The 26,471-nt window shown below is 34.1% G+C and overlaps 1 pseudogene; it reads right to left on the bottom strand.

The window, feature by feature from the left end:
• Positions 1-22,310: 22,310 nt before the first annotated feature.
• Positions 22,311-22,913, bottom strand: LOC115891713 (annotated as a pseudogene).
• Between the last annotated feature and the right edge of the window lie 3,558 nt (positions 22,914-26,471).

Here is a 26,471-nt window from a genome sequence, read left to right as displayed (position 1 = left end):
ATTAAAAAATACAATAATAATGCAAATAGAAACCAACCACGAGCCAATTAAGAGATTTGCAGAAGGAGCATACAGAGTATTTCTGCAGAACTGTATAATTAATAATTGCTACATGTTATTTATTAATCTTTAAAACCTGCCCTCTTTAAAGCATTATTTACAAAAGACATGAAAATATATCTATTAGATTTAATATCTAGCTTATTAAAATATCTCTGTTATAATTAACAGGTTGGTTATTACTACTGCTCCGATTTCTAGAAAGCTGCATTTCAGATTTTTATTTATCTTTTCAATTGTCGAATTAAAAGATTTCCTTTCGGCATTTGTTAAACGCAGATACTTGAAACATAAAGATTTCGAGAGCGATCTACAATTAATGTTTGACTACTTGTAAACTTATGTATTAATTAAATTACACATAGTATGTTTTTTATTAATCTAATAAGATTAATCAATTTATTTTTGTATAGTACATAATGATTATTATATTACTGTACTCCAATTTATTTTACCTCCTTTTTAGTATATTTTTATATTCTGCGTAATATTCTATAAATTTTATTTCTTATTTCTTTCTATTACGCTGTACTTTTCGGGTCGCTCTCAGGGGTCGGGTAAAGCGAGTGTGTGGCCGAAGGAAATATACACTATACAGGGTGGTCCGAACTGTATTCCGGAAACTTCAGCAGCATCTTCTGCAGATAAAAATAAGTAAAAAAGTTCTTATAAATGTATGTCCTAAAATGCTTAGTTTCGGAGATACAGGGTGTAGAAGTTTCATTTTTATTTCGATTTTTTCCAAATAATTTCTGAAGTAACATCAATATTTAGATGAAAATTGGTGTCTGGGAGTTTTTTGACATGGGAAATTCGATTTTGATATCAATATGACTCCTACTTGTAGAGGGCGCCACCTACATATTTTTAACTGGTTTGAAGAGTAACAACTTTTCGTCCGTACCTGTATAAAACTACCAAGTAAAAAATATACATTTACGACGTTTTTATACATTTACGACGTAAATGTATAAAAGAGTTAAACTTAAAATAAGAGATATTTTGTATCGAAACTTCGCCGACAGACGCGACGAAGCTTGTTTAAATCGAGATATATTAATGTTGAGACAGAATCCGAACGAATCTGCTCAAGATTTCTATGATAGGTGTTTAGAAATATTAAATTTATTATGTAGTTACGTAAATATATATACATTTACGACGTAAAAAAGATCTCTTAATAAAAATCGCTACGAGTAATAGTTCTCGAGATATTTGAAATCGAAATTATCAATACCTGTCATCATTGACATAAATTAAACATGTTGTCTAAATAGTTAATAGAGGGAAATCATAAATTTGAAATGTTTTTGAGCCAGACCATCATCAATCATCATTTTTTCGAAGAAAACTTTATCATTAATTTAAAAAAATAAAAATTTTCCAAATTTATCTTTTTAGTCAAATAACTATCTACTCAACATGTTTATTTTTTGTCAATAATGACATGTACTGACTATTCCCATTCTAAATATCTCGAGAAGGGTTGCTCGTAACGATTTTTACCAACAGACATTTTTTACGTAAAAAAATACGAAAATGAATATTTTTTCACTCAGCAGTTTTATACAGGTAGAGACAAAAAGTTACTACTCTTCAAAACAGTTAAAACACATGTAGGTGGCGCCCTCTACAAATAGGAGTCATAATGACATCAAAATCAAATTTCTCATGTCAAAAAATTAACAGACACCAACTTTCATCCAAATATTGACGTTACTTCAGAAATTATTTGGAAAAAATCGAAATAAAAATGAAACTTCTACACCCTGTATCTCCGAAACTAAGCATTTTAGGACATACATTTGTAAGAAGTTTTTTACTTCTTTTTATCTGCAGAATATGCTCCCGAAGTTTTCGGAATGTAGAATGTAGTATGTTTAGGAGGGGAGTTAATCACCGCGACCTTATAGATCTATTGTGTGTTCCCCTTTCTTGAGTTATAACGAGTTATAACTCATCATACAGTCTCAGGGCTTTAAGAAAAGCCAGTATCTGAGACGGCTCCACAGAGGCCAGCTCTCCATCCTCGACATCAGACGTACCAAGGTTCATGGCACGAATGGTCGTCGTCTCGGCGCACTCAGTGATAAGGTGTTCTGGTGTTTCCCCATTTTCCCCACAAAATCTGCATTCGCCGTTGTTTCTCAGTTTTAGCCTACTGAAGTGTTCGTTGAGGAGACAGTGTTCTGTTAGAAACCCCGTGACAATCCGAAGATTGTTTTTACTTAAATCAAGGAAAACCTTTGATTTTTCTCGGTCATAAGTTCTAAGGAACTTTTTCGAGTGTCTTAGACCATTGGAGGACACCCATTCCAAGTTTCGGATGGAGTCTTCCAGATTCTTCAGTACCGCTTTCAGTTGGTTCCCGTTTGGAAAACAGAACGGTTCTGGTCCAGTTAGTGGAGTGTTCGCTCCTTTTCTAGCTAGATCATTTGCTTTTTCATTGCCTTCTATCCCTTGGTGAGCAGGCACCCAGAGTAGGAGGACTTTATTTTCTTTGCCTAATTTGTTGAGCTTCTCTAGGCATTCTTTGACCAACTTCGAATTGATGGTTACTGAGTTGATCGCGTTAAGTGCTGCTTGACTATCGGATAGGATGGCAATTTCCTGTTTTCGATAGTTCCTATCCAAGATAAATTGTACGCATCTTTCGATAGCGCAAATTTCTGCCTGAAGGATACTGGGGTAGGTGCCCATTGGTTCGGAGTATTCAGTTTTCGGCCCAAATACTCCTATCCCTGTCCCTGCTTTGGTTTTGGAAGCATCAGTATACCACGTGATGGTATGGTCTTTTATATGCTGAGTAAGCGTTTCTTTCTTCCAATCCTTTTTATTACTCAATACTACAGTGAGGTGTTTCTCAAAGTTGTAAATTCTTGGTATGTCATCCACTGGGAGTTGGAGAAGTGGAATTTTCTTTTTGAGGGTGTTCCAAGCCCCTGACCTGAAAATTCTCCCAGTACTGTTTCCGTCAATGACCATTCTAATCATTGTCGCATTGGCATAACTACCGACGACAATATGCAGTGGTGTTAGGTCTAGAATGACCTCCATTGCTGCTGTTGGACATGTTCTCATGGCACCTGTGATGCAGATACATGCCAGTCTCTGTACTTTGCACAGGGTTTGCCTTGCTGTACGTTGCTCTAGTTTTGTATACCAAGCAACTGCTCCATAAGTAATCATGGGTCTTACTATCATGGTATACATCCAGCGCAAAATGTTAGGGGCGCAGCCCCACCTATTTCCCGCCAGTCTTCTGCATATCATGAGAGCCTTTGTGGCTTTGCTGGTAATGTTCTTAATATGCCTGTTCCAGAGAAGTTTACTATCCAGGGTTATTCCCAGATATTTCACTTCCTGTGATGGCAGTATTTCCTTTCCATCTAGATGGATTCTTTTCAAGTTTTTCAAACTTCGCTTTCTGGTGAATGGCACTACTGCGGTTTTATCTGAGTTAATACTCAGCCCGACAGTCCTGCACCATCTCTCAGCGATGCGGAATCCTCTTTGGATAATATCATACGCGGTGCCTTCATGTTTCCCCCGTGCAATGGTGACTATGTCATCTGCGTACCCTATGCAGTGTATTCCCGATAGAGTTAATTCTTCCAGTAGTTCATCCACTACCAAGCTCCACAGTAGGGGGAGGTCACTCCACCTTGTGGAGTTCCTTGCGTTGTTTTAACAACTACAGTTTTGGTACCTATCTCAGCCTCTGCTATTCGCGTTGAGAGCATTTCCCAAAACCAGCGAATTATCGTACTGTTCACCCCTCTTGTTTCAAGAGATCGCTTGACCACCTTGTGAGGTATATTGTCAAACGCCCCTGCAATGTCCAAGAAGGCACAAAGTGCTGTTTCTTTGCTATCCAGGCTTGCCTGTATTAGCTCAGTTAACTGGTACAGAGCAGTTTCTGTGGATCTGCCCGCTCTATATGCGTGCTGACTATCGTGCAGTGGTTTAACCTGTAGATGATTTACTCTAATATGGTTGTCCACTACTTTCTCCATCGTTTTTAATATGAACGATGTGATACTAATAGGCCTAAATGATTTGGGGTTAGCCCAGTCAGTTTTGCCTATTTTGGGTATGAAGATGACTTTAGCTCTTCTCCAGATGGTTGGTATATATCCCATCGCTAAGCTGCTTCTTGTAATGTTTTATAGATGGAGTGTAGCTATTTCCTGACCCTTCTTTTGAAGGGCAGAAAAAATCCCATCTATTCCTGCTGTTTTATAATGCTGAAAGGTGTCAATAGCCCATTTCAGTTTTTGTTCTGTTATTACTAGCTTGGCCGTCTCCCAGTCTTCCCTACTTGCGTATCAATAGATATGCTACCTGGAAAGTGTGTATGAAGTAGGAGGTTAGCTCTCTCTTCATCTCCTTCCGTGTAGCTTCCGTCAGGTTTCTTAAGTGCCATGTTGGGGATGGGCCCACTCTTGGCCATAGCTTTGTGTAGCCTAGCTGCATAAGTAGTCGAAGTGATGTTTTCGCAAAAGCATCTGAAGTCAGATCGCTTTGCCCTTCTAATCTCCTTATTATACTCAGTTAGTTTCTCGGCGTAGAGCTGCCATTCGCCGCTGGGTTTGGCTCTGTTGAAGAGTCGTCGGACGTCCGATCTAAGATTGGCCAGCTTTTTGTTCCACCAGGGCTTGTTGTTACTTTGCTTGTAAGTTTCCGGAATTCAATTCGGACCACCCTGGTGGTCCTGCCTAAGGCTTAGCCCGATCCTGTCGTGTTAAACCACATCCTAAATTCCAAACACACGTGCTTGGATTAAGGTTTGCAGAGCTTCAGAATTTGCCATAAAATAGCAAGCAATTTGTTACAAAACCATATAAGTTATACATCACTCTAATCACGAAACTTCAATCTATTTCCGTATTGTAACGGAATTTTAAATTATGTCTTTATTTTCGAGAAAATTTAGTACAAAGATAAGGAGTATTTTGTTGATGTTTGGCCATCAAAATTTTAAAAATAAAGAAGTCTAAAAATATGCTACAATACTGATATAGTATAATTCTTTATCTTTAATTTCCTTCTTCATTATTTGTGTAAAAATTCGTAGCCAGTATTACATAAAACACGTTTCAATTTAAACATATACAGGGTGTTTCAAAAAACATGTACCATTTCCCGTGTGGAGATTCGTCACGTAAAAATAATATTTATTTTAATATTAACAACATGTGTCCGATTTCTGCTTGTTTCTTGAGGGTGTTAAAGTCTTCATCTTTTTTCAATTTATTATTTTCGATTTATTATTTTCGATTTAAGATTTATATAATATCAAGTGCTTTTAACGAATCGCATGAAATTTTGAAGATAAAAGTTAATATAATAATAGAGTAATAATATTTTAATACAAAAAAGTGTCGGACATATTCACCAGAGATTCATATGGGTTATCACTGGAATATTTTTTTAAGAAAAATATGTGGGCCACTGACTTATTTTCTCTTGTTAAACGATTGTACTATACAGGGTGGCGACTCTCATACGCCGCGGAAGCTCCAAGGAGAACGGTAGTTTATATCGATGAAATTTTGGCAGCATATATAGGTTAACTGAAAGCATTTTACAAAAATATTTAGAATTATACAGGGTGTCCCCAAAAAAAGGTACACATCAAAGTTGTGTTTTTTCTAATGGAACACCCTATATATTAATTGATTTTCGGATTCTAGGAAAAAAATAAAGGTAAGTTTTATTAAAGAAGCATATACCTAAAATCTAAGGATTTTGACATATTTCACATTTTGTGAAAATGAAGAGTAAATTTTAAATTTGGATAACAGCTACCTAAATTTTAGTTGACCTTGTATAGCCTGATATTTACTTACAGTAACCACTGTACGTAAAACCAAATTGAAATTTTATTCGAAAAGTTATACAGGGGGAGACAAAATTAATGTGGAACATTAGTCAATTGTAAAAGCAAGTTACTCCTTTCTTTTAAATGGAACACCCAGTATATTTTCCCGGTGTTCAATGGGGAGTTTATATATCTTCAAAATATTATTAAGGTTGCCTACCCCTCAGACCAAGATTTTCCCAGATATTTTAATTTTTATGATTTTGCGTCAGTAAATCTTTATTATTTGAAAAAATCTAGGTGGCTGTGTGATATACTTTTGTTAACAAAAATTAAAGATTGTAAAGTAAAATACTCAAGGGTAATAAAAATATACACGTTTAAAACATATTTTGCACGATGCACACACATGCTAGTCTCTGGACTTTGCATAGGTTTAGCCTTGCCGTCCGTTGCTCTAGTTTTGTGTAGCAGTTGCCTGGTACACAAAACTAGAGCAACGGACGGCAAGGCTAAACCTATGCAAAGTCCAGAGACTAGCATGTGTGTGCATCACAGGAGCCATGAGAACCTGTCCAACAGCAGCAATGGAGGTCATTCTAGATCTAACACCACTGCACATTGTCATTGGTAGATATGCCAATGCGACAATGATTAGAATGGTCACTAACGGAATTAGTACTGGGAGAATTGTCAGATCAGGGGCTTGGAACACCCTCAAAAAGGAAATACCACTTCTGCAACTCTCAGTGGACGATATGCCAAGAACGTACAACTTTGACAAACATGTCAATGTAGTATTGAGCAATAAGAAGGATTGGAAGAGCGAAACGCTTGCCCAGCAGTTAAAAGACCATACCATAACTTGGTATACTGATGCTTCCAAAACCAATACGGGAACAGGGATCGGAGTGTTTGCGCCGAGAGCTAATTACTCCGAACCAATGGGCACTTACCCTAGTATCCTACAGGCAGAAATCTACGCTATCGAGAGATGCGTACAACTTATCTTAGATAGGAACTATCGGAAACAAGAAATAGCCATCTTATCTGATAGTCAAGCAGCGTTAAAGGCGATCAACTCAGTATCAATCGATTTGAAATTGGTCAAAGAATGCATAGAGAAGCTGAATAAATTAGGCAAAGAAAACAAAGTCCTCCTACACTGGGTGCCTGCTCACCAAGGGATAGAAGGCAATGAAAAAGCAAATAATCTAGCTAGGAAAGGAGCGAACACTCCACTAACTGGACCAGAACCGTTCTGCTTTCCAAGTGGTAACCAACTCAAGGCGGAACTCAAGGACTTGGAAGATTCCATCCGCTACCTGGAATGGAAATCTTGCAATGGTCTAAGACACTCGAAGAAGTTTCTGAGGGCTTATGATCAAGAAAAATCACAGATCTTCCTGGGTCTGAGTAAGAACAATCTTCGGATTGTCACGGGGTTTTTAACAGGACACTGTCTCCTCAATGAACACCTCAGTAGATTGAAACTAAGAAGAAACGGCGAATGCAGATTCTGTGGGGAAGATGGTGAAACACCAGTACACCTCATCACTGAGTGCGCCGAGACGACAACCATTCGTGCCATGAATTTTGGTACGACTGATATTGGAGATGGAGAACTACCCTCTATAAAACCGTCCCAGATACTGGCTTTTGTCAAAGCCCTGGGACTGTATGATGAGTTATGATTCAAGAAAGGGGGACACAATGGATCTGTAAGGTCGAAGTGATTAACCCCCCTCCCACTCATTCTAAATTCTAAAAAATTCTAAAACATATTTTAATTATTACAAAATTAAAACTAGATATAAACCTATAATTATACACCAAAAATTAGCTAGATGAAATCAAATGCTCAATATGCTTCCTGTCCTGTTAACTGCATAAAATGATTGTCTTTTCAAAAGGATCTTTTCATTCTAAATAACATTACGTGGATTTCTACCTCGAAAAGCAGCTACAATAATTTTTCTCTTGTTGTCAACACTAGTTGGTCGAGTTTTGTAAACACTGTCTTTAACATATCCCCAAACTCAGAGTAGATAAAATCAGGAGCATTTAAGTATTCTATTAATTGGTGAATGCACACTGCATTCACAAACTAATAGAATCATAACAATTCTCTCTGATGTAGGATAAGTTTGCCTTTTCGGCAAATTTCTGAGAAACTTCTTTGTTTTAACTGACACAAAACGATAACTAGTTGTTAAAGTTGGACTAATTAGATAGCAGACATCTATGTTGAAGTAACGTCAAACCATATCAGAGCCACCTAGATTTTATCAAATAACAAAGATCTACTCAGATCAAATCATGTAAATGAAAATTTCTAGGAAAATCTTTGTTTGGGGGGTAGGCAACCTTAATAATATTTTGAAGAAACATGAATTCTCCATTGAATATCGAAATAATATACTGGGTGTTCCATTTAAAATAAGAGAATAACATGCTTTTAAAGGTGACCAATGTTCAATATTACTTTTGTCTCACCCTGTATAACTTTTTGGATCAAGTTTTAATTTGATTGAAAGTACAATAGTTAATTTAACTACCTATTAGGCTATATCGGGTAAATTCCTATTTAGATAGCTTTTATTGTAATTTACAAATTGTCCTTTATTTCTAGAAAATGTTAAATATGTCAAAAACCTTACATTTTAGTCATATACTTTTCTTATAAACTCACCTTTATTTTTCTTCCAGAATCCGAAAATCAATTAATATATAGGGTATTCCATTACAAAAAATACAACTTTGATGTGTAACTTTTTTTGGAGACACCCTGTAGAACTCTCTATATTTTTAAAAAGTGCTCTGAATTAACTTACATATGCTCACAAAATTTCATTTCAATACAAATTGTCGTTCTCTTTGGAGCCTCCGCGGCGTATGAGTGGCGCCACCCTGTACTATACAGACTACCTATAATATTCTGCCAAATATATTGTAATAAGGAAACCACTTAAAAATCTTTGAGCTGATTTTGTACTTCTGTTTCATAAACCATTCATGCTAATTACTACACCTTAAGTACGCCATAATACCTAAGAAACCTCGAAATTAGTGGAATAAATTATTGGTTTCAATTATAGTATAGGAGCTGGCAAACACTGAGGTGAACGATATTTATCAAAATTTTCACCTACATGGTCTAATTATACATGGTATAGACAAATTAAAATCGACCGTCTGCCGTTTCAAAGTGGCAGCTTTAACTAGAGGGATGCAGTTAAAAAAGGGTGGTTTTAAGATTTGGTGAACAATATTGATCAAAACTCATATTCACTCACTTAAAGAAGCAACTTAAGAATGTGCCGAAATCACGTGGGCAGACGATTTATTTGACAGCTTAACCCTGGTAGACGCCTGTCAAAGTGGCATATTTTACGGTCAAGTGAACGACAATTATTACACATTAATTTTGGTGGATGTATTCCTCTATTAGTAGGTTAACTAAAAACCATATGGCACACGAAATATTTGACAGCGTTTCTGTGGCAGACGCTGTCAAAGTGACAAGCTCACTCTTAGTAAACAATATTTATAATCGCTTAAATTGATAAAATAAGATAAAGTACAAGGGTATTTTTTAAATTTAAGAAAGCAGACGACCTATGTGACAGCTTAACTTTGGCAGACGCTTGTCAAAGTGGCATATTTTACGATAAAGTGAACGAAAAGTATTACACATTAATTTTGGTGTGTGTATTCCCTTATTAGTACGTTAACTAAAAACCATATGGCAGACGATGTATTTGACAGCGTTTCTGTGGCAGACGCTGTCAAAGTGACAAGTTCACTCTTATTAATAAAAAATTAAAACTACTCAAATTGGTGAACTAAATACTAAACAACTTTGGTAAATGACATTTAGAAATTTTTATTGAAAAATTGGTTAGGTTTGGTGTAAAATAAAAGTAAAAGTAAAATAAATAATTATTCTTTAACTAACATAAAACAGGATTTTTAAACCTTAATAAAATCAGTCTCTCGTTTGTATTCATTAACAAAACCTAAGAATACTTCAACAAACCTAAAACTATTATTAAAAAAATATATAACATAGAATATATTCTATAAATGCGAATCTAGTTCACCAAGTATTGTAAAAAAGCACATTTCTTAAAACTATAAAATACTTAGGATTTTAAAACATCACAAAAGCAGTCTCCCATTTTTATTATTTTACAAATAAGTAACCTAAATAAAAGAGAGAACTTCAACAAATCAATAATCCAGCATCATTCTAAAAAAACATTTCTTAAAACTACAAAACAGGATTTTAAAATATTGCAAGTCAGCTTCCCATTTTTATTCTTTCACAAATAACCTTTCGTAACCTAAATAGGAGGGAGGGAACTTTAACAAATCTTAACGTATTTATCTAAACAAAAATAAAACAATAAAATATATCCCCTATGAATGAATCTAGTTCAAACATCGTCTCCAAAAAAATATTCCTTAAAACCTTAAAGCAGGATATGTAGTTATATCGAAGACTAATAAGTTCCCAAAAACTTGTTGCAAAATTTCAAAATACAAAATATGTCGTTATTTATACCTCTAAGAAATCACCCTCCTCGTCATTTGATTCAATCAAAATTGCGTCAGCGTCCCCGTCGTCGTCACTTTCGTTAGTTAAATCAGATTTATGTAAAATATCATCAAGTTGAACGGGCGTTTGATGCCCTTCAAACCACAATATATCGAATTTATTTTCCTTCAATATCCAACCATTATTTAGTCGATCGTAAAATTTTGTAAAAGCTTTGGTTGCATTCGTCCAAATTGCAGCAATTTGGTTGGTCCTTCGAATTTTTTGCAATAATACTGATTTGCAGGGGGGAAAGTTTTGAGCATTAAAATGTTACTTTAATAAAACTGGATTTTTTTCTGATATGCATCCATAAGTTTTAATAAAATATTCCATTCTGGCCTTATCTATATCCTTTAAATTTGGTTTTCAGTATAATTTGCAAACATAGCCTTCCAGAGTATTTAGTGTTTCCTGAGGGATGTCTTTAAATGGCTTTGACCCCAATGACGCAAAAGCAGCTTGAGTTTGATTGCTATATATTTTTTAATATTGCAAAAGGTTTCTTTTTTCCTTTGTCATAAAATGAGGCTTCGTAATCACAACCACTAAATGCATGGAATGCTGGTAGTGCTTGGCTAAGAGTTGATCCTAAAGAGCCCTGTATCTTTGTAAGATTAATATATCTTAACGAATTATTCGAAATTTGACCAGTTTCCATCCAAACAAGCTTATTTTCTTTTTTAAATTGGTCAACATGCGCTAATGCAATAACTGCAATATCTGTATCTGAAGTTCGTATAACTATATTTTTGCAAACAGTTTTTGTTATATGAAACAACATTTTAGTATTGGCCTCTTCATGCTCACAATAGTATTCTTGTGCTGTTTCCTTAATAACATGTTCGTTTCTCTGATAAAATTTATAGCAATGATTATCAATTGTTACATAATATGTAACTATATTATATAGATTTATCATTAATTATAGGGTAATAACAGTTATTTTTTCCCAATCTTCAACAAGATATGTCACAAGCGCTCCTTTGAAGTTATCCTGCCTCAAAGATGCTAAGAAATTAGAAGGCCGTTTTTGGTTAGGTCCCTTGATAACAAAGTTTTCTTCTCGAAAAACTGAGGTAGCTCTTCGGTCCCGTTCAATATCTTTCAAAGAAGGTGTTACGATTTTATCAAAAACCTCGTCAAAAACTAAATGCTGCTCATTTCCTTGTAAAGCACACAATTTAGCTAAAATAAATCTAGCTGAAATGTTGTAGGAGGTTCCTTGAGGAGATGTAAAAAAAGAATCCGTCAACAATAATTGGACCAATCAAAGGCGGATCTTCGGGATTCGTATCAAAGCTTTCTAAAATGTGTAATAGATTTGCTTTATTTGTCTGGCGTCAAAGGGTAACTAAGAACCAGCTCAAGATCGATTTTATTATCAATTGAAAGCAATAACATCCTGCTAAATAAGTCCCTTTCCAGTTTTAATTCACAAATGGAATTTTTTTGACGAAGCGTATATTTTACCCCTTCGTTTGCGAAGGTTTTGATTTGAATTTTTTTGATCGACTTCTCGATTCTTCTACAAATTTAGAGCGAGAATTATTTCCATTTTCTAAAATATTTAACGAAAACTCTTCAGTCTTTATGTCAGCAGCTTTTCCGGTTGCAATGTTAAAGAGATGGTCGCTATCAAAATTTTTAAAACAACCATTCATAAATTCTCTCTTAAAGTTGGGATATTTATTTTCGAATTTCAGAAGATTGTCGTGAAACCTTATTGTCCACCTAGAATAATTAGGCTGATTAAATACAAAGAAAATAGATGATATTTTAAATAAAATCGATCTATATGCCTCAAAATCAGAAGTCCTAATGCTTCTGGAAAAGTCACAAAAATTCTGTATGAGATGCATATAGGTATACCAAAATTGCGCTGCTTTTCCATATTTACCATTTAATGTTTCTCCACAGTATTTATTGTATTATTCTAAAAGATATTCCAGTTGTGGTGAGAAATTTTCACGGTTATTTATTGTTTTCTGAATGTCGTCAAGTTGATCAATAATTTCATCAGATATAATATTGTCTCTAAATCATGGTTGGATACTGAATGAAAATAAATTCGATATATTGTGGTTTGAAGGGCCTCAAACGCCCGTTCAACTTGGTGATATTTTGCATAAATCTTATTTAACTAACCAAAGTGACGAGGACGGGGACGCCGACGCAATATTGGTTGAATTAAGTGACGACGATGGTGATATCTTAGATAACGACTTATTTTGTATTTTGAAATTTTTCAACAAGTTTTTGGGAACTTATTAGTCTTTGATATAACTACATATCCTGCTTTAAGGTTTTAAGAAATATTTTTTTGGAAACGATGTTTGAACTAGATTCATTTGTAGGAGATATTTTTTTGTTTTATTTTTGTTTAGATAAATACGTTAAGATTTATTAAAGTTCTCCCCCTCTTATTAGGTTACTTATTTGTGAAAGAATAAAAATGGGAGGCTGATTTGCAATATTTTAAAATCCTGTTTATATAGTTTTAAGAAATGTTTTTAGAATGATGCTGGATTGTTGATTTGTTGAAGTTCTCTCTCTTATTTAGGTTACTTATTTGTAAAATAATAAAAATGGGAGACTGATATTGTGATGTTTTAAAATCCTAACTATTTTATAGTTTTAAGAAATGTGCTTTTTTACAATACTTGGGGAATTAGATTCGCATTTATAGAATATATTCTTTGTTATATATTTTTTTAATAATAGTTTTAGGTTTGTTGAAGTATTCTGAGGTTTTGTTAATGAATACAAACGAGTGACTGATTTTATTAAGGTTTAAAAATCCTGTTTTATGTTAGTTAAAGAATAATTATTTATTTTACTTTTACTTTTATTTTACACTAAACAACCAATTTTTCAATAAAAATGTTTGTATATCATTTACCAAAGTTGTTTAATATTTAGTTCACCAATTTGAGTAATTTTAATTTTTTATCAATAAGAGTGAACTTGTCACTTTGACAGCGTCTGCCACAGAAACGCTGTCAAATATTTCGTCTGCCATATGGTTTTTAGTTAACGTACTAATAAGGGAATACACACACCAAAATTAATGTGTAATACTTTTCGTTCACTTTATCGTAAAATATGTCACTTTGACAAGGGTCTGCCAAAGTTAAGCTGTCACATAGGTCGTCTTCTTTCACCAAATCTTAAAACCAACCTTTTTTAACTGCATCCCCCTAGTTAAAGCTGCCACTTTGAAACGGCAGACGCTCGATTTTAATTTGTCTATACCATGTATAATTAAACCATGTAGGTGAAAATTTTGATAAATATCGTTCACCTCAATGTTTGCCAGCTCCTATACTATTACACTTTATACTAAAAAATTTAAATACAATTAAAATTAATAGAATAGCCTAGCGACACCTTGTGGAGTCAGTAGTATTCATAGAGAAAGCCTAATAATTAGCTTATGAAGCAACAAACTTTTGATTTATAACCATAATTTCTCTTGTCGGGTGATAATTAAAGGTCAAAATGACATTACTCGCAAATTTTGAAGTATAATTAGCGAAAAAAGTTAAAAGTTTGTTAACATTTTCTACTAATTGAATATTACTACAACTTCTTTTGATGTTCTGAATGCTTACATTGAAATTACAGCAACAAACTTAAGCCAATTGAAACCACCATTATTACTATTACACTAATTTTGAGTAAGAATTTTAAAACTTTTATACAAAATTTTACTTTTAGTTTCACCAAATCATCAAACTATAGGTGAGAAATCGCTTCTTGTCAATTATGCCACTTAAGGGACTTATCTGCAAATTTAATACTCATAAACTCATAACAGATTTTAACATATTTTTATGTAACCCTTTGTGCTGCCTTAATCTATTTCACCACCTTCGGGATTGAATTTCCAAAAATCGTTTCTTGGTGCTGACTACGTCATTCAGGAAACCTGTGTGTTAATTTCGTGTGTCTAGTCCAAGCGAATTCGATAGTGTATTGATTGTGTTGATACCTAAGTTAATCAGCAATGATTTTCATATATTTTATATAAATTAATATATGGGTTAAAGATGCTATAAAGCGTTTGAATTTTGACTATTTAAAATTTAGATATCTCAAATTTTCTGAGAAATTTTACAAAACTTATTTGCGTGTACTGTGTACGATATATACTCTATTTTGGTAATTTATGATTTATCCCAATCTTTTTCATCTTTACTCGTGTGTTACACAACCCTTTACCATGAAGATCATATGAAAAAAACTTTAATTCTGTTTTCGCTGAAACAAGCATTATTGTCTACTTCGTTAATTCTCATTGTATTTGTATTCAGTTAGAGCTTTGTTGTCGAGCTGTAAACACGTATTTCTCCACATGTTAAATTAAACTTATAAATAAATATTTTTTTTAAGCGGGTTGTTTGAATCCAATAAGTTAAGTGGCGCAGTCGTGGTAGGATTGTCGAAAACGTTTTGCATCGAACATCGTTGTTCAATTTCTATTGATTAATCGGCAACCGAACAAGTGATCGATAACTTTATTGTGCGTACAGACATTTTTCTATCCATCGAGGAAATGTATAAGACCATTGAGGGGATCAATCACGGGAATAGGAACCAAAATTGTCCTATTTCACAGAGATCGATAGGTTTTGAGAAGGACCCACATCGCCTGATCATCCATTATTCTCTATAGACGGAATGAAGAACAACTTGGCATTTCTTATGTAAGTAGTGCAATTCTTAAGCTATGTACAGGGTGGTCCGAACTGTATTCCGGAAACTTCGACAGCATATTCTGCAGATAAAAATAAGTAAAAAAGTTCGTATAAATGTAGGTCCTAAAATACTTAGTTTCGGAGATACAGGGTGTAGAAGTTTCATTTTTATTTCAATTTTTTCCAAATAATTTCTAAAGTAACGTCAATATTTGGATGAAAATTGGTGGATGGGTGTTTTTTGACATGAAAAATTTGGGGATTTTGATGTCAATATGACTCCTATTTGTAGGTGGCGCCACCTACATGTCTTTTAACTGTTTTGAAGAGTAATAACTTTTCGTCGGTACCTGTATAAAACTACTGGGTAAAAAAATATACATTTACGACTTTTTTTTACATAAAAAAGGTCTCTTGGTAAAAATCGCTACGAGTAATGGTTCTCGAGATATGTGGAATCGAAATTATCAATACCTGTCATCATTGACATCAATATTAAAGATGTTGAGTAAATAGTAATTAGACTGAAATCGTAAACTTACTTGAAATCTTTTTCTGTCAAAAGTTTAAAAGAAACTGTTTAATCAGAAAATCGCAGAAAAACTTATGATTAATTTAAAAAGATTAAAATTTATTATTTCAGTCAAATAACTATACTCAACGTGTGCTTATTTTTTGTCAATAATGACATGTATTGACTATTTCCATTCTAAATATCTTGAGAACGGTTGATCGTAGCGATTTTTACCAAGAGATATTTTTTACATAAAAAGTCATGGAAATGTATATTTTTTTAGTCAGTGGTTTTATACAGGTACGGTCGAAAAGTTATTACTCTTCAAAAGAGTACACATGTAGGTGGCGCCCCTACAAATTAGGAGTAATTTTGACATCAAAATCAAATTTCTCGTATCACAAAACTCCCAGATACCAATTTTCATCCAAATATTGAGGTTACTTCAGAAATTATTTGGAAAAAATCGAAATAAAAATGAAAATTCTACACCCTGTATTTCCGAAACTGGGCATTTTAGGACATACATTTATACGAACTTTTTTACTTATTTTTATCTGCAGAATACGCTTCCGAAGTTTCCGGAATACAGTTCGGACCACCATGTATATGAGTGGAAGATATTTTAAATTCTTCAGAAAGATTAAACTTAACGCCTTCAGCAAACTCTATTGTATTGTATTTGACTAAGAGTGGGTCCCATAGGGGACCCTCCACTGAGGCCGCGAGGGCCTATTGTGGCTCAGTTTCTACAAGCTCTAATTTACAAGAGCGTCAAAGTTCATCCTCAAGACCCAGCCTCTTAATATAGGCCGTTATGTCTGAGGGCGATATGTCTCCTAGGTCTGATAGGTCTAGCATGGGTTTGCCAAACATCTCAAACCTGGTCCTGCTCCCAGCGGGCAGGTACACATAACGTGCTTCATTGTTTCATCATCTTCCATACAGAGTCGGCATTCGGCGTCTTCCACCAGTCCCGTCCTCTGTAGGTGAGGTCTCAGCCGGCAGTGGCCCGTGTACACTGCAGTGAGCACACGCGTTCCATTCCTACCGGCCTTTAGGAGTTCTCCTGTTCTATGTTTGGATGGCCCTGCTAGGATTTTCTTGGAATGCTCCATTCCGGGACTGTCATTCCAGTCTCAGAATGTCTCACTCCTAACCCATTCACAGAGCCTGTCTCTTGCGAGATTTTTGGGAACGCTAAGTGTCGGTTCTGGGCCCACGAATGGCGAGCCTGCACCAATTTTGGCGAGGGAATCAGCACGTTCATTTCCCTCTAGGCCGACATGTCCCGGTATCCATATTAGCGACACTTTGTTCCTATCTCCCAGTATATTGAGTAGTTTCTTACAATGAAGAATCGTCATAGACGTGCTTTTCGTTGCCTCAAGTGCTTTCAGCGCAGCTTGACTATCCGAAATATGCATATTGTTTTCCCGGTGTATTGCTGTTCTACCAGCAGTTGCACACAGGTTTCAATAGATATAGCTCAGCTTGGAAGATCGTGGTGTGTTTTTCAAGACTGTGGTAGATCTCAGTCTTTGGACTGCTGCAGTAAATTCCTGCGCCAGATCCTTTTTCGTTTTTGGATCCGTCCGTGTACCAACACATTTCCGCATGTAATAAGCCGTTTCCCGGCTTATCCCACTCGCCTCTGTTCGGAAACAGGACGTTGTAGGTGCGCGTCAAGAGTTGGACTGGTGGTGTAAGATCCGAGATCATTTCCATAATCTCATCCGACTGTAGTTCTTCTACTAGCCGGTTTTGTATGAACATAATTGTTCCTTGGCTTCCTCGTGCTATATTTAGAAACCTATATGTAGCCCATCTCGCCTCTCTTTCCAAAAGAATTTGCAGAGGAGGTAGATCGAGTAGGGTTTCCATAGCTTTTGACGGCGTGGAATGCAAGGCACCAGTCACCGCTAAGCATGCTTGTCGTTGTAGTTCGACAATTTATTCTTTGCCGTTGTTTGGTTGGCTTTCTGCCACCAGGCAACTGCGCCATACGTGATAATAGGTCTGATGGCCGTCACGTATAGCCAGTACATATTTTTGGGGTTTAATCCCCAGTTTCTACCACAAATTCGGCGGCATGCCCATAGAGCATAGCAAGCCTTTTTTGATGTTTTTTCCAGATGAGAGGTCCAGCTAAGTTTTTTGTCCAGGTTTAATCCTAGATACTTAACTTCCTCCGCAAACGGAATTGTCTCACCAAGAAGAATGGGCGGTTTCAGTTTGTCTGTTTTCCTTCTTCTGGTGAATGGTATGATCACGGTTTTCTGTGGGTTTACACTTAATTGTTCCAGTGTGCACCAGCCGTGAATTGCATCTAGGATTTCCTGTATTTTTGAGGAGATGTCCTCCTCTTTGTGTCCTTTTACTAGGATCACCAGGTCGTCCGCATATGCCTGTGCTTCAACCTCGTATGCATCGATGATTGCCATCAGGTCGTCCGCTAACAGGGTGCACAGAAGAGGAGAGAGAACTCCTCCTTGCGGGCATCCTGCCCGGAACAAACCTAACGGACTCACCACTGAGCGAGGTCGTTGCTACTCGATTTTGAGCATTTGCTCAATCCATTCAGTTATGGTAGCTTCGACTCCTCGTGCTTTCACAGCGCCTAGGAGCGATTGAGGGGTGACATTGTTGAATGCTCCCTCAATATCTAGGAATATCCCTACCGCAATTTCTTTGCGATCAAAGGTACTCTTAATTTCCCCTACCAAATTGTTGAGGGTCAGTTCTGTTGATTTTCCCTGTTGATAAGCATATTGTCGGACATTCAGGGGATTAGACGTAAGAATCCTCCCCCTAATGTGTCCATCCAATATCTTAGCAAACTCTAACTCAGATTTAAATATAAGTAATCAAGCAAATAGACATAATATTAATATAGAAAAAATAAATTACATTAAAAGAATGTCTCAATTCAAACCAGAATACCTTAATTGTGTACCTGTTTTCAACGGTAATCCTAGTGAATTGAATAGGTTTTTAGCTACGTGCAAGTCATTGATTGATAATTTCTATGATATTGCTAATCCTCAATGTTTTCAACATATTTATTTGCTAAGGTAATTTGCTTTGTTTGATAGGTAAACTTAGTGGTAATGCTAGATTGATTGTTAACGTGCAAAATGTTACAAATTGGGATCAATTAAGAGATGTTTTGTATCGAAACTTCGCCAACAGATGCGACGAAGCTTGTTTAAATCGAGATTTGGTAATGTTGAGACAGAATCCGAACGAATCTGTTCAAGATTTCTATGATAGGTGTTTAGAAATATTAAATTTATTATGTAGTTACGTAGACGATCACGAAACTACATTAGCCGCTTCTACTAAGCGCGATTTATATAAAAAATTAGCTCTTAAGATTTTCTTATCGGGACTTAGGGAACCCTTAGGAAATACAATACGCTGTATGCGACCTAAAAATCTTACTGAGGCAATTCAATTAGTTCTTGGAGAAAATAATATTAAATACTTTCAGGGAAATCATTTTTCGCAAAATAAGCAAAACTTTAAACCTCAACATTTTAATAATTTTAGACCTAAATTTAATACTCTGCCTAGACCTAATTTTGGTAATTTTAATCAACAACCACATAATTTTAATCCTAGACTATTCCGGTCACAGCCAATTAATATCAGACCGAATCCTAATTATGTACCTCCTAGACAGTTCACAAACGCAGAAGTTTTTGGCCAGCAAAATAAAAATGTATTTAAACTCGATTCATTGAAACCTCTACCAAAACCGACACCGATGAGCATCTCTACTCGTCAAACGTATAAACCAAATTTTGGGCCAACTAAACCTAATTAAAACAAACTTCGATCAACCAGAGTATGGTTACGAGGGACATTTAGAAACTATCGAATCGAATGACGAAAATTTTACGGAAGCTCCTCCTACAACAGAACCAGAATAGAATCAGAAATTATTTCTTTAAATACATCTAGTTCTAGTGAACTATCTTATATTATTTTTCCCGAATTTGACATTAAAATTTTAATGGATAGTGGCTCTACAAAATCATTTATAGATCCAGACATTGCAGAACGATCCATTTATTGTTTCAACAGTTTTCCAAAAATCGGCACACAAATACAGTGAGACAATACTTCCTTCTAAAATTTTTAATATGCCTAACCAGATTCCTTTAAAATTCTTTCTTTTTAAAATTCACAATACATTTAGGTTTAGATAACTTAAAACTATTACAGGCACAATTAGACTTTTCAAACGGATTTTTAATAATACCCTATAACAAAATTAAATTAAAATATAATAACACAAATAATAATTTAAATTTAATAACAATTTTCCCACGTTCTGAACAGGTTATAAAAACTTCGATTAGAAATGGAGAAATTATACTCCCACACCAGAAAATACATGACTGTGAAATTCCAGAATGCCTAACTTCAGCAAAAAATGGTGAAGCTATAACGACAATTTTAAATAATACTACACAACAATTAACATTAGAATTTTCGAAACCTATTAACGTAGAAAAACGTCATAAAGATATACAACAAATTAACTTAAACAATTTTGATAATCCTGAAAAACAAAATCTCGATCTTTCTAAATTACGAGTTAACCATTTAAACAGCGAAGAAAGGTAGAGTATTTTAAAAATTTGTAAGAAATTCTCTGATATTTTCTATAATGAACACCAACCTTTGACCTTTACAAGTAAGATTAAGCATAGGATAAAAACATCTGATGAAGTTCTCAACAGATATTCTTTTATACATCGAAAAGAGATAACTGAACAGATGAAGAAGATGTTGGAACAAAATATAATAAGACCAAGCAATTCTCCCTGGTCTTCACCAATTTGGGTAGTCCCAAAAAAGCTTGATGCTTCTGGGAAGCAAAAATGGCGAGTGGTGGTGGACTATAGGAAGCTTAATGAAAAAAATATTAACGACAAATACCCTTTGCCAAACATAACCGATTTACTGGACAAGTTAGGAAGGTGCCAGTACTTTACAACGTTGGACTTGGCGAGTGGTTTTCATCAAATTGAATGGAAGATGAGGACATTCAGAAAACCGCCCTCAACACCGAACATGGCCATTACGAATACCTTAGAATGCCGTTTGGACTTAAGAACGCGCCGGCGCCGGCGACATTCCAACGTGTAATGGACCAACGTGTATTGTATTTTCAACATCTTTACAAGAACATTAGATAGCTTAAAGTGTGTATTTAAAAGACTGAGAGAGTCCAACTTTAAGATTCAATTGGACAAGTCGGAATTTTTCAAAAAGGAAGTGACACCCGATGGTGTTAAGCCCAATCCCGATAAAATCAAAGCCATAAAAAAATGTTCAATTCCAAGAACAACAAAATAGATAAAAGGCTTTCTAAGATTATTAGGATATACTATCGAAGGTTCATAATGGACTTCGCTAAACTTTCCAAGCTGCTAACGAAGTGTCTAAAGAAAGGTGCAAAAATTGTCCATAACGAAGAATTTCTATAATGTTTCGAAGCTTGTAAGAATGTACTGATTAATGAACCAATACTCCAGTATCCAGAATTCTCAAGACCTTTTAACCTGACAACGGACGCTAGTAACGTAGCAATTGGAGCAAGGTACAGAATTGGTCAAGATCTTCCAGTGGCGTACGCATGACGAACAGAATTATTTTGTCATCGAAAAAAATGTGTTAGCAACTGTGTGGGCGACTAAATATTTTAGGCCTTTATGGACGACAATTACACCTACCTTTATGGACGACAATTTAACATCATTACGGATCACAGTGGCTACTTGTGTTCATGGTAAAGACCATGAAGGTCATATTAAAAAGACTTTAATTCTGTTTTTGCTGAAACAAGCACTATTGTTTATTTTGTTAACTCTCATTGTATTTTTTGTATTCAGTTAGAGCTTTGTTGTCGAGCTGTAAACACGTATCTCTCCACAGGTTAAATTAAATTTATAAATATTTTTTTTAAACGGGTTGTTTGAATCCAATAAGTTAAGCCGTGACATAAGTCGTGTTTCTAAGGATTCTGACGACTCGTGTACTGGTAATAACATTTGTTTATTAGTATTTTAATAAAGCACGCTTTTAGATGTTTCAAAAAACTTTTAATAAGAGTAACTTTAACTCTACATATATGTTTCGGCTTGTTAGGCCTTTTTCAAGAGTTTTTTAAGAACTAATCGTCTAACTACACTGTAACTATATATATATATATATATATATATATATATATATATATATATATATATATATATATATATATATATATATATATATATATATATATATATATATATATATATATATATATATATATATATATATATATATATATATATATATATATTTGCTATGGGGGTGGGTTCAGAGAGTTTACAATAGGGGTAATAAAAAATGTGTTTAGAAATCCTTGTTGGTCGTTACATTATTTTCGTTTTTAACAGATTTTAGTATTTCTAACTGTTCAATGTAATTTAAACGTCTACCTTTTGTTTCTCTGTGTAGTAACTTAATTGAGTTTTCATTAATTTTGTGATTATTTACTATACAATGAGTTGCAAGACCAGAACTATGCTGGAGATTATTAATATACTTTACATGTTCTTTAATCCTTATATCTAAATTTCTACCTGTTTGGCCTATGTACACGGCATCACAGTATTGCAATCCACCCTATATACACCCGACTTATTTTTGACATTAGTTTTGTCTTTATTATTTAATAAAATTTGACCTAAATTTCTTTTATTTACGTTAATAGTTTTACATCCTATTTTATTGAGATTATTTGATATTTTGTTAGTTAAATTAGGAATGTAGTTTAAAGGTTGAAATTGTTATTGTCTTTAGAATTAGCGGAATAAAAATTTTTCATTAATATTTTCTTTTGTTTTTCTTTAGCATATTATCAATAAGGGAACACTTATATCCATTGTTGATGGCGATTTGTTTAATAATATTTAACTCTTTTTTAAAATTCTCTGGGCTCAATGAAAACATTACTAATCTATGAATTAAACTATGAAAGGGTGACATTTTGATTTGCCAGGATTGGTGTGATTGACTATGTATTACAATGTCTGTGGTAGTGGGTTTTCTGTAAATATCAAATTGTAATCTATTAGACTGTTTTATAATTGTAACATCAAGAAAATTGATGGTATTAATACCTTTTTCAATAGTAAATTGTATTCTCGGGTTAATTGAATTTAATAATGTTAAAAAACTGTATAAATTTCTCTCGGTGCCTTACCAAATACAAAAAATGTCATCTACATATCTTGCCCAATAATTTATTTTTGATATTAAACTACTCTTGTTTTTAAATAGCTTCTTTTCAAAATCTGCCATAAATATTTCTGCGAATAACGGTGAAATTGGGGAACCCATCGGTAACCCATCTTTCCGATGGCAAAAAGACAATAACAATTATCGACTTTTAAACTACATTCCTAATTTAACTAACAAAATATCAAATAATCTCAATAAAATAGGATGTAAAACTATTAACGTAAATAAAAGAAATTTAGGTCAAATTTTATTAAATAATAAAGACAAAACTAATGTCAAAAACAAGTCGGGTGTATATAGGGTGGATTGAAATGATTGTGATGCCGTGTACATAGGCCAAACAGGTAGAAATTTAGATATAAGGATTAAAGAACATGTAAAGTCTAATAATAATCTCCAGCATAGTTCTGGTCTTGCAACTCATTGTATAGTAAATAATCACAAAATTAATGAAAACTCAATTAAGTTACTACACAAAGAAACAAAAGGTATAATAGACGCTTAAATTACCTTGAACAGTTAGAAATACTAAAATCTGTTAAAAACGAAAATAATGTTAAAGACCAACAAGTATTTCTAAACACATTTTTTATTACCCCTGTTGTAAACTCTCTGAACCCACCCCATAGCAAATATATATATAGTTACAGTGTAGTTAGACGATTAGTTCTTAAAAAACTCTTGAAAAAGGCCTAACAAGCCGAAACATATATGTAGAGTTAAAGTTACTCTTATTAAAAGTTTTTTGAAACATCTAAAAGCGTGCTTTATTAAAATACTAATATTTCAATGATGTTTCACAAGGAACCAACCACAGCTTCAGTACAATTTATTAACATTTGTTATTGGGATATACTTGCCACGTTGGGTGAGTGGTTTCCTTGAACAATTATTTGTTACTCGCCGTGCCGCGTGAGAGTCGAGTTGCAAAAACAATGTTGTTTAAAGATAGTATACTTTCCAAGTACGCAAATATTGGTGTACTTGCCAAGAACACGGGTCGTCACAGTCCGCCTTAATAATTTATTTGGACTATAAAATCATAGTTGCAAAAAAGTAGTTATTGCCAATTTTGACATATTTATTAGGCGAGTAAAAAAGCAAACTCAATTGTTTAATTTGTTTTGGTAAATATAGAGGTATCTATAAGATCAAGATAATAATATGGCTTTTTATAATAGTTAATTAAATTAATCTTAACTTTAATTATTTTTAATTTTGATCCTCGTTTTGATCTTAGGATTAAACGCATTTATATAAGTTGATTTAAATATTTGGACAACTAGAATACAAAATTCTTGACCGTAATATTATTCGATACCGTTTTTATGGTTCGCTGACATTTTTTACTTTTTTCTGGGTTTTAGTAATAAGTAGTTTGTATAAATGGGTTCCAGTCAGTAACGTTTGAAGTTTTCAGAAACGCTAGGGCTTTGATATAATGTTATTTTAATATTTTGCACATTTTCTTCTATTGCTAAACTTTTTGGGAATTTTGGGATATGCTCATTACGGCAAAATTGTACCGTCTTACAAGTTTTATCCCCTTAATTACCTCCACCATACATGAATTTTCTATACAGAGTTGTGCGTGTAGGGCAGCCGATTAGAGTAGTAACAAAAATCGTTACAAAAACTCAGGCAAGGTTAAAGCATGCAAGGTTAAAGCATGCAAGATAATTACATGCAGAACAATGTGGATTTAAATAATCTGACGATTTAGGCATGACATAACGAAATGGAGGAGTCATCTGGGACATTCTCGAGCGTGGTTATTTCTTTTATTTTCAAGGAAGTCATTCAAGAATTACAAGGCAGTTTCCCACTTTCCAACGAAAGATATGAAATAGAAAGAGATTACATTGGGAATGTAGCTGAGTGTAATGGATATTCTCCTTCACTAGTTGATAAATTAGAAAAAAATTAGAAAACGTAGATATAGGTTAATGATTTCTGAAAATTCGACTTTTCAAGTGGAGAAAGATACGTCTAAATATTTTTCGATACCGTTTGATAGAGAGTTATCCCGTGGTCTAAAAGGAATTTTTAAGAATGTCAATTATAAACTTGTGTATAGTGCTAATAATAAATTACAACAATTGTTAGGTAATCCAAAGGATAAAACAGCTCCGCTGGAAAGGTCGGGTATTATGAAATTTCTTGTAAAGATTGTAATCAGAAATATGTTGGGCAAACTAGAAGATCAATATTAACTAGATTTAAAGAACATTTAGCTCAGATAAGATATGGTAGACCGGATAAATCTTGCGTTGCCCAACATATTGTTGATAATGAACATTGTATAGATCTTAATATTTTAAAATTAATTAAACAAGTCTCAAATTACAGGCAATTAGATGCATATGAAAGCATCAGAATTAATAAATGTAAAGATAGTATGAACAGAGTCAACGGTCCAATTCATTCAAGTTCTTTGTTCCTACTACCCTAGTGGCGGAAATCTAACTGTTACGCTCAGTTGGCTCTGACTCGGTTGGCTAGATTTTGCCACGCCCACCCGGTGTCCACTGAGCGAGTATATAAACGCTCAACTTGTAGATTGTACTTTAGTTTATAATCATCTGCTGATGATGCTAACATGGTTAGCGAAACGCGCGTCCAGTGTAAAAGTAAAAGTGTTTTGGTGTATTGTGGTGATTTAGTGTTTTTTTTATTTTGAAGAATAACATAATTTGCTGATTGCCGCAAGTGGTGCAGGGGACTACGTAGTTTTCATAATGTGCCCTTAGTTTTGGTCACGTCAATCGTCAATTATAGTATTATATTTGGTTAAAATAGTCTTCTAGATCCGGCTACTACTTACGTTCATCGTTTTTTTAATAAAAACTATATTTTTATGTATATTTTAAGAGGGCGCCTATCAAAAAATTGCGTATCATTAAATGTTGTCTAGGGCATGACCTCGCCAAAATTATCATCGATTGTCGTTCCCCAGCCATCTTTGACGTCATTTTTTTCGATCGTTTGGTAATATCTGAGTAGCAGCGATTAAAACATGAGATAACCGACACTCAATGTAATCACTCTAAAAAAAATATTATTTTAATTAACTATCCCATTATTTAACGTGTTGTTCTCGGATATGGGTCATAAATATTACTGATTTATAGTGCAAAAATTAACGTCAAAATCAAATTTTAACTAAATTGATAAAAAATCTATATCATGCGGATTTTATCTATTACACTGTCGATTTATATTATAAATCTATATTAAATTAAATGTCTCCCAGACTATCTAGGTCTCCTATAAATATCTAGAGTATAAGAATAATTTGTATAACTGCGCTAATAATATTTTAAAATTACGACACCTAAATGTCAAGAATTAGCATAGCACTCGCATATTTTTCTGAATTTTCTCAATAATTATAATGATTTATACATTGACAGAAATGCATACTAAAAGATGAAATATTGATTTTAAAATTATTATTTTTTTGCGTTTTAT

The sequence above is a fragment of the Sitophilus oryzae genome, unplaced genomic scaffold (assembly GCF_002938485.1).
Source record: "Sitophilus oryzae breed Bouriz unplaced genomic scaffold, Soryzae_2.0 scaffold_1190_pilon_pilon, whole genome shotgun sequence".
Taxonomy (NCBI): domain Eukaryota; kingdom Metazoa; phylum Arthropoda; class Insecta; order Coleoptera; family Curculionidae; genus Sitophilus; species Sitophilus oryzae.
This window is presented reverse-complemented; position numbering and strand designations above follow the sequence as displayed.